Source organism: Mustela erminea, chromosome 3 (assembly GCF_009829155.1).
Source record: "Mustela erminea isolate mMusErm1 chromosome 3, mMusErm1.Pri, whole genome shotgun sequence".
NCBI lineage: Eukaryota > Metazoa > Chordata > Mammalia > Carnivora > Mustelidae > Mustela > Mustela erminea.
The window spans coordinates 75,826,665-75,841,871 of NC_045616.1; the positions used below are offsets into that span (position 1 = coordinate 75,826,665).

Here is a 15,207-nt window from a genome sequence, read left to right on the forward strand (position 1 = left end):
GTAGAGTGGGGTTTGGAGTCCACTCGCAGTTCAGTCACGTACTTTCTGGGTCTTTGAACAATAAATAATCCCTTTAGTTTCTTCAAGTTCTTCATCTATAAAGTGGAGAGTGTTAATACTCAACTTTGTAGGGTTATTGCAAGTATTAAAACAACTAAGTTGTCTAAAACTCAGTGCACAGGACCTTCTCCAGAAAGGAAAGTCAAAAAAAAAAAAAAAAAAGAAGAAAGAAAGAAAGAAAGAAAAAAATGTTAGGAGCACCTGGGTGGCTCAATCAATTAAACTTCCAACTCTTAATTTTGGCTCAGGTCATTATCATGCTCTGAGTGTTGTGAGATCAAGCCCTGCCTTTGGCTTGAAGTTTAGTGTGGAGTCCATCTGAGGTTCTCTCTCTCTCTCTCTCTCTCTCTCTCTCCCCGCCTCTGCTCCTCCCCCTGCTTGCAAGCAAGCAATAAATAAATAAATAAATCCTTTAAAAAAATGTTAGCTTTATTTTATCTTTCTCCCCTCATTTGCAATGCACTGTTGCAGTGCAGTTTTGCACTATTGTTTCTATATGGTATATGGAAAGAAGCTAGTTTCTTATTTTAATGTACTTAATAATGCTCTTTTGAGAAGCTCAGCTCAAATTATATAGCTAAGATATACAGATAAATGATTTACACCAGCCTGATCTGGGGCTGTCACTGATAAAGAGAGTTTTATATATATTTCCTGTCTTATATAGTATAGTTCTCCTTGAAAAATAAAGCAGTATTTCATTTTATAATATTGGATCTTAGTTATCTATTATAGTGTAGTTGGACTGACCACTGGTCTAATGGATCTCTGCTGGATTAATTCCATTAAGTTTGTTTCATGGCCTAGCCCAGACAGCTTATTAATGGATTCTCTCTTAACCATGCCAGTTTGGTCCAGAAGGTATAACTGAAGAGGTTCAGTCCTAATGTTGTAAGTGATCCAGAGGCACTCTTTACTGATGATATCACAAGCATGGTCTTTGTGTTTAAAAGACACCATCTCCCCTCTCCCCATCCCATGTTGCAAGAAAACTAGATTCTAATTGAAAGAACAAGGCCTAGGAGTTGTAATAACAAGAGTTTCAACCCTCATTTGAGAAATTTTGTATTCTTGAGGTAAATGAGATCAATTTTGGCCTGTTAGGAAAATGTTCCCAGTGTTTTTCGGATATTGGAGAAAGTGTGGCAACATAGCAAAGTTTTATGTGTATTCCATGGGGGCAAGGGTGGAGAATAAAACGAGAAAAACAGACATAAAACCAGAATAGAGTTTTATGGGATGTTTTAATTTTTTTAAATATGTGAGGTATTTGAAAATTAATCTATTACCAGAAATATAAGTAAGTTTTACATAGTATTGGAAAGGTGGATATCAATCAATTATATTATACAATGTTCCCAAATTTTTAAATGGTTAGAAAAAAAAAGGAATAAACCTTTGAATTGCCATTTATTAAATACTTATTTTTCATCTCTGGAAACAGCAAATATCCTACAAATTTCATAAATCTATATTATTGTCTCTATGAAGAATAAAAGTATTTTGATCATGTATTATTTCATATTTGCTAGTGTGCATTCTTAAACATCTTCGACCTTGTTAGATGTTTGGAGGCTTGAAAGTTACTAAGAAGGGAGGAAGGAAAAAAGTATGCCTTCTTCTAGAACTCAGAACCTGATCAGAAAAACAGAAACAGTATCCTAATATTATTATAAATGATGATGAAATGAATATCCTTGTGTGTGTGTTGGCACGTGTGTGTGCACATGTGCACCCTTGCACTTGAGCACTCACTTTTGTAGAATAGACTTTTGCCAGTAAAACATATTTGTGTTCTCTATTTTTAAAAGTCTACTAGGGGTACCCCGGTGGTGCAGTTGGCTGAGAGACTGGATCTTGGTTTCCGCTAAGGTCAGAATTTTAGGTAGTGAGGTAGAGCTCTGAGCCCACGCTCAGCACAGAGTCTGCTTAAGACTTCCCTTCTTCTTCTCCTTCTGCACTTCTATCACCCCAGGCATGTGTGCATGCACCCTCTCCCTTTGTCTCTCTCCCTCTCTCTCTCAAAATTAAATAAATAAACGAATAAATAAATAAATCAAAAAGAAAGAAAGAAAAAAGTCTACAAAATTGTACTCCAAGTAAGTCTTTCCCAATCCATGTTTCCACCAGTTGTATATGGCTGTACCTATTTCCCACCCCCTCACCATCTCTGGATATTTTTAGTCTTTAGTTTTTACCAACATGTAGGCAAAATGTCTCATTCCAATTTTATTTCTTTGGTTCCCAGTGAGATTGAACATCTTTTTTTTTTTTTTTTTTTTTTAAGATTTTATTTATTCAGTTGAGAGAGAGCACAAGAAGGGGAGAAGCAGAGGGAGAGGGAGAAGCAGAGTCCCCGCTGAGCAGGGGGCTGGACTCTGGGTTTGATTCCAGGACCCAGAAATTGTGACCTGACCTGAAGTCAGATGCTTAACCCTCTGATCCACCCAGGCACCCCTGAACATCTTTTCAAATAGCTATTGACTATTTGTAGTTCTCCTTCTGGGATGCTTGCCCACATCCATTTCCCATTTATTTTTTAGGTTATTGGTCTTCTCTAATTAATTTATAGGCTTCCCTTAAGGCAGTGATACAAAAGCCACACCACAGCTATGTTTATAACCCACCCTACTAAAACTCACTTTGCATTAGTAATTGCTTGAGATCCCTGAGTCATTTGGCCTCTTCATATTTCGACTTTGTTGTTATCCTTCTTTCCTGATTCAGCCCTCCCACCCCTGCAGTTATCAGCTTAGATGGCAAATGCTTGAGGGTAGCAAGGGAACAAATATGGACTGATTTCACCTATGTACAATGTGGTTAACCTATACCTTTCAAAGTAATCCCAACATATCAAAGAAATCTATCATCTATCTGTTACTTTTCAGAAGCAAACATTAAGATTCAGTGGGGAAATGAGCCCAAGGCAAATGAAGTGATAAGAGACCTCAGGTCTGTCTCATGATACAAGAAACCTGTACTCCTTCCAGCAGCCCCTGCTTTCTTCAGTTGAAGTTCTCTTAACTGAGCAGCACACCTTAACTACTTTATAGTACTCTTGGGGCTGTAAGGAGATGTGATGCAGACAGAGTCAAAACTGAGACTTAGTCTGATCAGTCTCAAGTTTTGGCTGGGGATGAAAGGAAGGAGAATGAGTCTTATTTTAAGAGGGATAAAGCCATCCCTCAATTGACTTGAGGAAGGGAAAGAAAAATGAAAACAACAATCTTAAAAGTACTGAAGCCACAGTGCCTTTGTCAGTGAGCTGGAGCCTGCAAATTACAAATGGAGAGGAAAATGAGACAGTCCATGTATAAATGGGAATACACCTAAGTGTTTGTGACTTGCCAAAGAAACATCACCAAAATGACAACAGCAACAACATGAACTGGAAAACAGCTAAGATTGGTGGTCCATCATTACGGAATGCCATTCAGACAGTGGAGCTGAACAAAGCAGAACCGCACACGCCCTGATACCACCTTCTCCTGGCAGCAAGTACACTCACATACCAGAGACCTACCTTTGTGGGAGAAAGATTAGTTATACCTTGACCTATTTATGTTAAAGCAAAAACATGGGTAGAGGATTGCTAGAAGACAGTATAAAGGACAATTATGATAGCTTGGGCCACCAGCTTTCAGTAAATTCCATGTTACTTTACAGATTAGCTCATTATTCTGCTGTTCTTATGAATGTGTTAGCCTGCAAACATATCATTGTCACAAATTAGCCACCTAGTGTTTCTCTTAAAGTGATTTAATATAAGTACACCCGCATCATAATATGGATAGTAAAATAGGTTCTTGCTTGATCTTCTAAATGGAATTCAGCATTAGGTATGATTAGATTTCCAAGGGGTTTTTGGCACACACACACCATCTTCTGATGTGCTAAGACAAGGAAGTGATTGTCCTGAATACTGACAGTATCATGTAATATTTGAGATCTCTTTGGTTCCCCGGGAACTCCAGGAGAGAGCCAACCAAGCCTACTAATGGATTTGCAAATTGAACATAGCTTTTGTTTTTGTTTACATTTGTCATCGCAGGTGTCATCACAATGGTTGTTTCAATTCAAGAATAGCATTTGCAATTTAGAGAATTATCTTGAACATCTGATTTTTAAAGTGCTCTTTGTGGCAGATGAGCTTACCCTCCACAATTTAGAAAGAAAAAGTGAGAAAACATAAGTTTTCCTCTATTGTCTAACTTGATTAGCTATTAAGAAGTGCTCTTGTTTGGATTACAATAAATATTTCATGGTGAAATTTCTCAGTGAAGATACCTTACTGAAGATGGTGTAAGTTTGGGGCTGCTAACTCAATGATTGAATGTGCACATGAAAATAACTTACTATTTTATAACATGAAGTCTCAAGGGATGGTTATTAAGAGGCCTGGAAATACCATGTAGGTTCTGCTTTGCCATGTTAGTATGTTGTCCTTTTGTTCAGATTGACCCTCCCCATTATCACAAGATGATGGCCCTGACCAGGCACAAGGTCCAAAGGTAGAAAATGAAACTGTTCTTTGTGCTTCTCTTTTTAGAAAACACTTCACCCATCTCAGCTAACTTTATATCTCTTTGGCAGGTTTGGTCTTGGGATATAAATGAAATACTGCCCATTAAATGGAATTAGATTGTTTAGGACTTGCCCCTGAGATGAATATGAAGCCTCTTTCTTTGATTACTTGGCTGCTTCAAAAAATAGATTCCCACAAAAAAATAATGGGGTTGGGGCACCTGGGTGGCTCAGTGGGTTAAGCCACTGCCTTCAGCTCAGGTCATGATCTCAGGGTCCTGGGATCGAGTCCCACGTCGGGCTCTCTGCTCAGCAGGGAGCCTGCTTCCTCCAATCTCACTCTCTCTCTGCCTGCCTCTCTGCCTCCTTGTGATCTCTCTCTGTCAAATAAATAAATAAATCTTTAAAAAAAAAAAATAATGGGGTTTCTGCCAATAAGGGAGAAGGGAGAGTAGATATTGAGTAGCTTATCAGGAGTACTAAAGGAACCATGATGTTAATCACATGGTTCCAAATGTTAAAACTGATGTTTCAACAAAGACAGTGTGATACAATAGAAGCCGCATCTCAAGGTTTGATCCCAATCCTAAATTCCAATTTCCAAAATAGGAGGTCAGTAATCAATTTCATGACATTTGGGCCCCTGATACAAATGCCCTTAGCTCAGATTGAGATTGTAAAAGAGTTCAGAGAGGGAAAAGGTAGAGTAATTTACCAAAAGGTGCTTGTTTGTTTTTCTGTTTTAGAAAGAGAGAACTGGGCATCCCTCAAAGAGAGTTGCCGTCCTTTCATTCAAATCAAGCCCAGAGAAAGGATTCTGTGGTGGGACTCTTTCCCATGTACCAGATGTACAACACACTACAGAGACAGCTGTCATTAAGTTATTTTATGTCTTTCCCAAGAGAACTATCTGGAAGAAACACTTGGACTCTGACACCAAGGGTTAGTAGGGACTGGACCACTAGAAAACCAGAGGCTTGGTGGGGAGCTGATGAACAAGCAGCACTTTGAAAGCAGATCTCTGCCTGACTCATGGCAGTTGCAGCCAGGGAGCCCAGCAGGGAAGCAGCTGATGAACCCACAAAAGTGCCCACGAGACAAGGAGTCAGCTCTCAATATCTGCCAGGCCTCTGATGCAAGATGCCAGTTCAAGGAGAACAAACTTGTCCTTCCTTGCATCGTGTCTTCCCGTGCTCTTCAACCCCAGAGTGTTCACTAACAAGAGGGGGCAATCAGGAGAGCCGACTTGGCCCACCCACTCACCTCATCACCCCAGCTATGAGCAGGAAGGAAATGTGAGCTGAATCATGTTCGGAGTTTTGGATTACAAGTTGGAATGGCTATTCTAATTTCTGAATAGAATCTCAGCTGATAGTTTAAAGTGAATATAAAGCTCTGTATTGGCTAAGAGTGCCCTGAAAAGTCACAAGGCTAAGGAACCAAAATAAAATGTGTCACATGTCCGTATTTTCAATGATTATGTTACAATATTGATACTATTTTTTAAAAGTATCCTGACAATACCACAATACATTTGTATCTCTGATTGGATATTTATCCTGTCTAATATTTGAGAGGAGAATTAAAGAAAGTTATTTATACTGTCCAGCAAATGTTCTGATCTTTAAAACACCTGTGTTGCAGTAGCAAGCTCTCAGTATAGGTCTGCTTGAAAGTGTGAGAAGCTGTAATTCATTTAGAAAGTAATGTAAATGGGAAGGTTAGTACTGGGTAATAGTACCCGCCTGATCCCACTCAACCATCTATCACTTACCCTTGTCCTTCTGCAACCCTGCCTACCTTCAGAGGCCTTTGGACTGGGAGTTTAGGACTGTCATTTGTTCATTATAGCTCCAGTCGATGAGGAGAGGCACCAGGGATTTGGGGCTACAACAGTCCCTTGATCTTTCTCCTTACGGAACAAAAATATTCAATCCTGACACACAGTGTCAGCCTCATCCCAAATGACTTGTACCTGTTGTCAGTGGGTAATAACGGGGGAGAGGGAGAAAAGTGAGTTTTTATTTTCATTAACTTTGTTCCTGCTTCCTGTATAACTTCCATTCTTTAAAAAAATAAGGCAGGAATTTCAAAAACCATGAAAGCTTGTTGAGGGTCCTGACAACAAAGCACCTGATGCCCACCTGCCCCCTTTCTGCTTTTTACTTTTGCTCTGCCTCCTTTTTCTTTTGCTCCTATCACCAACATAAAGGGGGAAGAGTCGAGGGGAAAAGAGAAGTCCTCATAGTAAATTTACCATTTGATGAGTTTTTTGCTTTGTTTTTTGGAAAAATTTAAGGTTTTTTTGAATCTTCATCCTTTTTTTTATTCTCTTTCTTTTTGTGACGAAGAACAACAGATGAAATCAGGTTCTATTATACTTTGAGTTTGTTCCCACTCTTTATGTGCTTCCTGTAGAGAAAAATATAAGATATATAGTTAGGCAATTGGATTTCATATTAATATCTTTCTGTCTCATTCACTGTGGGACCTGTGTTATGTTTTGCCAATTTGTATCTATTAAGTGATTCGTATGCTCTATAGTGATGTTTTAAGGAATGGAATATAGCAATTATGGAGGAAGATACTGAGCCTTATGAATTCATCCCCAAGTCAGAATTAAAAACAAGACAGCACAAGGTATAAAAGGCTAGGTGAAAGAGAGGGGAATCTATCTAAAAAAAGGCAGCTAGTATTTAATAACTGGCCTTGAATTTCTTTTCTGCTCAAACGCACAGAATGTTTTACTTAGTTATGTCAAGATGATTCACAACAGTTGCTCCAATATACTGAGTACTGAGTTCTGGTTTTAGCACATTTTAATATTTTAAATCTTTTAAATGATTGTGTTAAAATAACCGTGTGTGTGTGTGTGTGTGTGTGTGTGTGTATGAGAAGAAAGGGCATATGTGCCCTTTCTTCTCATAAAAAGGAAATATACTTTTCAAGTACTAAATTTTCTTATTCCATAAAGCTAATGAAACTCATAGTATATTCTCCCTTCCTTACTCTCTTTTTCTCTGTCTTTTGCCTCCTTATCTGAAACAGATTAACATTCAGTGAAGAAACTGGTAAAAGGGGTTTGAGAAAAAGAAGGTAATATTTTGACTGGGAGTGTACCAGACATCAGTCATAGCAAAAGAATGCTCTCTCCAGAACCTCTGGATGTGGCTATAGATGAAGATACACTAATTTTTAGTTCCTCTGTGTGTGTTTTCATTTAAGGCTCTTGATCAAGTAACTGTTAATTCAATGTCAAACTAATTCACTGTGGCTGTTCAGTAGTACAATAGACTATTAACTTTAAATCGGTTTACTTTTGGTGGGAAGGAAAGGATTTATAAATAGCAAAATAACGTTTCTTATATGGTGACTCGTTGAGTTCAGATTTTGATTGCAAGGAAAAGAAACCAACTCAGACCAGCTTCTGTAAAAAAGGAGGGACTACAGTTACTGTAAAGACATTGAAATTCACAGTAAAAGCGTATAAATGGGCCTTGTTGGACTTGTAAAACTTGGGAATAGAAGCAACTCCTCTTTTTGTAGTGATGTCCTCTTCAGTTCCTGTTTGTCTCAGTGTTTCTGCTCTTTGAAACTTCTCTCCGTGATTGCCATAATTTCCTTAGTCATCAGTTTGCACTTGACCCCAAATGGCAGTTTTAGCCCCAGGTCCACATGGTATTTTGGCTCAAGCCAAACTGGAACTGATGAAAGTCTCTCTTTTTCTTATGACCACCCATGTTCCAAAGATAGAATATTAATATTCGCTACCCAGTGAATGAATCAAGTGGCAATGGGTCAAGTTTTTATACATATTCCAATCAGGTTTTATAAGGGTAGGGTGTAGGGGAGGCAAGCTCTTTAGAAGGAGTTTAAGGCAGAGAATAATCATGTTTGGTTTAGCTATTTATTTATTATCATCATTGACTCAACAAACATTTAACTGACCACTTATTATACTGCCAAACACTATTCAAGGTACTGGGGATATAGCAAGGACAAAACAGACCAAAAAATCTCATGGCCCATGTGGAGTTTACATTTTTTTTTTAACTTTCATTTATTTATTTGAGAGAGAGAAAGAGAAGAAGAGTGGGGGGATGCACAGAGGGAGAGAATCCTCAGGCAGACTCCCTTGATGCAGGGCTCAGTGTCACGACCCATGAGATCATAACCTGAGCCAAATCCAACAGTTGGACACTTAACCAACTGAGTCACCCAGGCACCCCTGGAGTTTACAGTTTAATGATAATCTTTAACCATCTATTTTAAAGATAACTGGACAAAAAAATAGAGCATTAATGTCTCCATACAATAAATAAAAGGTGTTGAAAAAACAATACACACATGTGTCTGTATCTATATAATATCTATACTATAAATAAAGATAATTTGTAAATATCATAGTCATATTTGTTTTTAGGTAATCCTCTTAACTCTCAGTGGTGTGTGTGTGCATGTGTATGTGCACTGAGAGCAGCAGTTGAGATCATTGCCTTTTAAATGGCATCTGATTTTCACACTGATGTAACTTCTGACTTCCTATTAAAATGACTGTGAAAATATACCCTTCAAAAAATTCCAATTAAAAAGTCACTAAAACCCGGGATTGATGGCAATTCATTGCTGGAAAATTAAAGAACCAATAAATTAGGTTGGAAGTATATATATTATTATTACTATTTTTATATATAGTAATATTATGATGTGATATATATTAGTATATGTAACTTAAATAGGAGATAGACCAGCAGACACAAAGATAGATCACAATTAAGGAGTTAGAGTTTGCAAGTACTCACATATTTGAGCTAGGGTAAAATAAATGCATACTGTTCCAAGAAGTGTGATCAGAAGCTTCACTATGCAGGTAGACATAACTTTAGTGTTGATACTTCGAACTGCGAATGAGTATTGCTTCTGGGCCCAGCTGTGGTGTTCGTGTGGACTTGGAAAAAGAATTAATCAGTTATTCATCTCCCTTTTTAATGCTTGATATTGATTCAGCTAATAACATTGGTAGTATGTTTGAGCTCTTAAATATATATTTTGAATTTGGCTGTTTAGCTTTGAGGTTTGAGGTTGGATTTTTCAAGTTTATCAGAGATTTTTTCTGATAAATATTAAAAACTTGGGTTTAATATTCCAATGCCTAGATATTAACTAAGAATGACTATTCTTCCTTAATTAATAGTAATATAAAAAATAGTACTGAATATGTTTTTATCCTCATTGGTGTTTTAATTATGCAAATAATATATGGAAATAATCTCATTGAGAAGATTAATCAATTCAGAAATAAGTAAAGTAAAAAGTAAAATTATTTTTTAATGATGCCCACTTTTAGTTCCCTATCTCAGAGGTAATTAGTTTGTCAGTAGTTTGGCATATATCCTTCTGGTTCTTTTCTTCTGCATTGGCATCAATATATTTATATACACCTGCACATTTAAAAATCATAATAACTGTATCAAATAACCCAAACTAAGATACCATTCTGAAAACTTGAGTTGTTTTTCCTTTTTTTTCTCAGCTACCAATATTTCAGATATTTTTCCAAGTTATGTTTAGGAATCGATAATATCCCATAAATAGGGGTATATTTTGAAGCTGAACCTTATCACATGAGAGATATTTTTATTCCTTTGAATTCTGAAACAAATATTATATAAAACCTTTAGAAAAGTTAAAGGTAGGAATAAAATATAATTCCATTTTAGAAGAGACTTCAAACATTATCCCATTGGTCTTTTTCTCCTATTTTTTTTTTCCATTTCAATTTAAGGAAACTGAAGACCCATTAAAGAGTCTGTATTTTATTACATTTTCTATGATTGAATTTAAAGTATATGTGAATAGGACTTAAAATTTTCTCTTCTCATTACATATTTTTTTGTAATTTACTGAGTAAACTAAAAATTACAATAGCCTATGAGTTTGCTATTATTTCTATGTTATAGATAAAGAAATGGAGTCTCACAGAGGTTTAGTGAGTTGTTCAAAATTACACAAAAGTAAAAGCCAAAACATGAAATTAAGGGCTCTTGTTTTGAGACTCTAAGACAGAATGCAAATTCAACTTTTTCTTTTCAAAGTTGCTATGGATTCTTTCCATATTTGATTTTTGGATAATAAATATTAAGTACTTTCTTTGTATTCTAGTGTTAGGTATTCTACCACTTCTACTTTGGAAAATAATAAAAGTGGAATTTAGCTAGCATTCTAAATATCCCAGTCATAAAATATATTGTGTTTGATGATATGAGAAATTTTTATTCCTGCAAATGTATTGATTATCATTTAAACTGAGAAGGTGATGATTCAAAATCACTTGTATTAGTTAAATCAAGACAATGTCTACCAAAGCAACTGTTGCTTTTAGGTGATGAAAACAGGTGATTAGTGATTTTTTTCTCACTTTTCTATTAGTGGTTGTATCCTTGATTATAGAACATGTAGAAAGTGAATGTACTAATAACCTACTGAAACATGACACAGTTCCCTTTGACTCTTAGCAGTCAAAACCATGGCTTCATGAAGAGCTCCTCTTCTTTTGGTTATAAATTGCACTGAAGTTATAAAAGCCTTTAGACTTTGCTAGAACTTGCCCAAAGTGGGAAGTCATCTCTATTAACATGGTAATTAGTTAACATTTATTGAGTGCCAACAATGTTTTTTGGTGTTATAAATACATGGAGGAAGATGCTGTTTCTTTCCAGAGGGACTGGTTTTCTGTAAGAGTGAGCAAGAAGATTTGTTCTTGAATGTCTGCTGTACTGGGAGATAGGGGTGGGGAATGTGCAGTCATCTTGCATTTCATTCTACAGATTAGAATGCCACCCTCGCCTCTTTATTAACAGGTGACACACACACACACATATATAATGCAGAGAACAAATATAAATAGTCTCATTAACTATATATGTTAAGTGACATATACATATAATGCAAAGAACAAATACATATATGCATTATATATGTCACCAGTTAATATGTATATGTATATACACATATAATATATAATAAATATATATTTGTATGATATATAAGTATATAATATTTATATTATAAATAAATTTATATAAAATAGATATTATATATGTATATACATATATGTGTACACACATATACCTATATAAGAAGTACACATAAATTTCATTTTATTGGAAATCTTAAAAAAATATTATTTTTCTGACTTTAGGTTAAAATATTCATATCCCCCAAAATAGCCAATGACTGTAGCTTCTGTTTCCTAAAATATAACATATTTATGCTACAAATATAGAGAATGTGCTTTAAAAAGTTCATAGTGGTATTTGCATATGTACATATTTTTATACAAAATCAATATGTAGAATAGAGGGATTAGTTTTTCCATTTGACAACTATGAGACAAAAGTTCTCCAACCTTTTGAAAATATGGGACACTTCCCTAAAATACCCAAACTAATAATTAGTATTCATAAAAGATTAATAAAAGATCATCTTTTGGATCCTTGTCATTTCATATCTAAATCTAGAGGAGCTTTTATTATGAAGTTAATTAAAGGGAGTCATTGATTTTAGCTATTGGTTATCGCAGAATGTGACAGTGCCAGAAAGATATACCTTAACAAGTGGAAATACCATTCCATTCTGAAAGTGAAACTCAGGGAGATCAGTGAGGTAAGTCATTGCTCCCTCCCTATCAGATAAGTTCAGAAACGAGGGTGGGTCTGTATTATGCTGTGCTTGTATTAGCATAAAGGTCGAACTTCATCCTTTGTATGACACTCATTGTGAGGAGGCCTATCAATTGAAGGAGTTTGAAGAACCCTCAATGGAGTCTTGAAACTGACAATATAGACATTTTGCCTAGAAAGTGTTAATTTTGTGTTCCTACTGTTAGGCCTTTGTAAACATTTATAAGAACTGGACTCCCTTTAGCAAACCAAACCTTGAAATAAACAGGTAGAAGCAAAGGGGTGCTGGTCAAAACCTGCCCATCCCTTTGCCCTGCCCCAAACCATCCCCCTTGTAAGCCTCATCCCTTAGCTGGGTGGGAGAGGATTTTGGTTGTTGAAAAAGGGTAGAGTGATGCTCCCTAGTTAGTACTCCTCTGCTTCTAAACACACTAACCAGTCTTTCATGAAAATGCTGGTTAGAGTATTGTAGTTCACACCATATCAATAAATCGACATTTAAAAAAATTTGTTCTTGCATCAGCCTCGTATGTTGATGGTTAATGTGAGTCTGTCCCTGGAAGGCTGATTACTCTTACGTTTGCTGTGGGATTAAGAATTTTAAAAAGAGAGACAACAACCAGCCTTTATGCCAGTAGAGCTAAGGCTACATGATGGCTGTAAGGATCTCTGCAAGTTTGTGCTAATCTCTAATGCTCAGCTAATAATTAGCACTGCTTAAGGGGGGCTGGGATCTGCAATAACAGTAATCTCTTATGTATGTTCCTGGCATTTCTTAGAAGTTCCATGAAAGGATGACTACCTTTTAGTAGAAAAAACAAATTTGTATTACTCTAGTCTGTCAGTGTTATTCATCTTTGAGAATTTGTTTTAAATTACAAACCTATTAGTTCTGCTCAAATGTTATTTCTTGAACACTACGCATTTGTAAAATACTAAGTCTTGTGAAGTACCAGTTTGTAAAATACTAGTCCTAACTCTGAAGACCCTGTTTCAAATATACATGGAATAAAAATGTTGGAAATAAGCTATTACTATCCTCTAAGCAAGCCCATTCTTTTATATATATTGCCTTGAGTTTTCAAAATACTCAATTTAGGATTGTTTATTAATGTGTAGTCTTGGTTCTCTGAACTATGAAATAAATTACATTTTTTTCTTTGTTATCCCTCAAGCAGAAATTTGGCTTTTCTACTATTTATCATAGCTTCTCAGTTGTGTGTCCTTTCATCCTAATTTGTTATACTTTATTCTAGAGAGTTGCATATATAAAAATAGAAATAAAAAACCAAGAAAAGTCCACTTAAAAAATACTCGTTTGAGATCTCCTTTCGGTTTAAATATATTTTAGTTTTACATCTCCTTTAGTAATTGGCTGTGCAAATCATTGTTTTGGTTTTTTTTTTTTAACTTCTAAAGTGCTTTGCATATACAATTGTTCACCAATGGGAGTAGGTATACAATGTTGAAGTATGTGGTAATTGAGAAATATTTGGAGTTGTTTGGGGTATCCTATGACCCATAGGCATTACTGTGGCATATGAACAAAGTAGAATAGAATGGACTGAAAAAATCAAGAAATTTTAAATAAATAATAGTTATTATAAAGAAAAATCAATTTCCACATCATTTTGCAAGTATTTGTACTTGCCCCTTTCCATGGAGACCCACATTTTACATAGTGTGAGGATTAAGTGTTGGTTTTGAAATAACTTAATGTTCATCATCATATCAGTATCATCAGCACATGAAACACTGACCTATCAATCTGAATTCTCTTCCAGATCTACTCCTAACATCAAGTGTAATAATAAAGAAATATTATTCTTTTGGAGACTCATCTCCAAAATTGGCACAATAAATGTCATACTCTCCTCAGCATGATTCTGTAAGGCTAAAGTAATACCTATGAAAATAGTTTTTTTTTTAAACCATTAACACTAATAAAAAGTGGTATTATTCTTATTATAGAGACCTTAATAATATAGTGGTAACTCATGCAGGCCCTGGAGCCATACTTTCTTGGTTCACATCATGACTCTTATTGTCTGTTTGACCTTGGGCATGCTACCTAATATGAGTGTCTCAATTTCCTCATTTGTAGAATGGAACAAATAATGGTCCTTATCTAATAGTGTTGTGAGGATTAAATGAGATAATAGCATAACATCCTTAGTACAGGGCCCTGAGGCAAGGTGATATTTCCTTGCTCTTAAATAGGAATATTTAAATATGTCATACAATATCACATATTGAATTACTCTGTGATGCTTGATTCCCAGCATTCAAAGTCAAAAATAATTCAGATGGGAGTTTTCTGGTTCCCATCACAATGACCTAACGGAAGAGTTTTATTCCCTTTGGAAAAAGGAGGTCATGAAGACACTGCATATACTATAGAAAATCCCCATATATATTCTCGACTTTCTTTCAAGCTGTGGTACCATCTGAACCTACAAGTTTGAATGGCTTTTAAGGGAATCATTCAGTTCTCCCTCATCACAGGAATACTTCCATTAAGATCATCAGTTGAGGGGCACCTGGGAGCTTTTGGCTCAGGTCATGATCTCAGGGTCCTGAGATTGAGCCCCATATTTGGCTCTCTGCTCATCAGGGAGCCTGCTTCTCCCTCCCTCTCTCTGCCTGCCTCTTTGCCTACTTGTGATCTCTCTCTCTCTGTGTCAAATAAATAAATAAGAACTTAAAAAAAAATCATTATTTGATCAAAATGAAAATTTCCCAAATCATGAAGATTTCAAGATTAAATTTATACCTGGTTTTGAATTTATGGGAAATATCCCCACCTCCCCCAATTCTGGGTAGTATTTTCTGTGATGACAGGGCCTCACCAGAGGAATCTTAACTAAAGATAATGGCATGATTCATTAAATGTTGCCAATATTCCATTTAATATTAAGCAATTACATAACAGCTTTTTAAA

At 35.9% G+C, this 15,207-nt stretch overlaps 1 protein-coding gene across 6 annotated transcripts in view; it reads left to right on the top strand.

Moving 5' to 3' along the window:
• Positions 1-15,207, top strand: part of PDE4D (phosphodiesterase 4D) — a 1,483,850-nt gene that overhangs the window by 895,379 nt on the left and 573,264 nt on the right. The window lies entirely within an intron of this gene.